Genomic DNA, 1,391 nt, shown 5'->3' with positions numbered 1-1,391 from the left:
GTATTTTCAACTGTAGTTATCTGTATGAAAACCAAATTGAGAAACCGACTAAACACTGAAACTATAAATGGGGCGCTGCATACGAAACAGCACTTAAAAGGTGGCAGAGACAGTGGGAAAAATTGTGTCAACTTTCAGCCCAACGATGAAATGTTTAGTCGGATGACAAAAAACATATTGTATGAGAAATTAAGCGATAACAAAAGTAACACAGATTATATAGAGTATTGAGATTTGAAATTGAGGAAGAAGACTGATGAGTGATGACCATTGTGATATTTTATTATTTATAAACTGTTTTATTTAGCTAAAAGTTAAGCTACAAATGTTTTTAGTTTTGTTGTTGTATCATATTATAATATAGTTTGTTTAACTGACTGTTGTTTTAGTTTTTAGTTTTTATATTTAGTTATAAGTTAAATATTGTTCATTATTTTGTTTTTGTTAAAGTTTTAATTCAGTTGATTTATTATATATCAAGAAGTTTAAATTACAATTATTTTAATTATTATATTTATATGCATGTTACATTTTTTCTCATTTTGTTATTGTTAAACCGTTTTATTTACAGTTGATTCGTGTTTAATTTATTATTTATCAATACCTTTAACTGACTACCGTAAAACAGTGTAACATAGGACATATGGTTAACTTGGGACATTTTAGGGAAATTTCAATTTATGCCATCAAGCATCACTGCTGTCAAATATTTGATACCATTATCAAGGAATTTCATTAGTTATCACACTCATGAAAATAACTGTAAGAAATCGGCAGCATAATTCAAGGTAAACATATTTTAACTACCTAATTAATTAATACATTTTAAGAGCTTTAAAAAATATGTGAAATAGCTTTATGTCTTGAGCATATAATGTTTGCATAATCATAATGATTTATATATCATTTGAAAGATATATTAGTTGACAATTAATTTTAAGTTTTTTTATCACTCTAATATAACTTATGCATGATAATGTATGGAGGTAAAACAATTTTATTGATATTAGGGTAACATGGGACACCCGTCCCAAGTTGCACAACTGTCCCAAGTTAACTCTAAAAAAAATAATTGAATATATATTTTACCTAATTCAAATGTTTTATTTTTTTTTACTAGGGTTATAATGGTTAGGAAATCCAAGAAACTACCGGGCAGTAGACCTTACAAAAATTTTAGCAATGATACATTAGTTCAGGCAGTTCAAGACTGTAAGAATGGACTATCTTATCGGAGAGCAGCTGAAAAGTATGGCATATCCAAATCAACCCTTCAAAGAAAAGTTGAAAATAAACACTGTCAGCCAGTAGGAAGACCTACCGTACTTTCAGAAGATGACGAGCATAATCTCCGTGAAGGAATAATAACTGCATGTAAGTGGGGCTTTCCC

Source organism: Acyrthosiphon pisum, chromosome A2, assembly GCF_005508785.2.
Source record: "Acyrthosiphon pisum isolate AL4f chromosome A2, pea_aphid_22Mar2018_4r6ur, whole genome shotgun sequence".
NCBI lineage: Eukaryota > Metazoa > Arthropoda > Insecta > Hemiptera > Aphididae > Acyrthosiphon > Acyrthosiphon pisum.
This window is presented reverse-complemented; position numbering follows the sequence as displayed.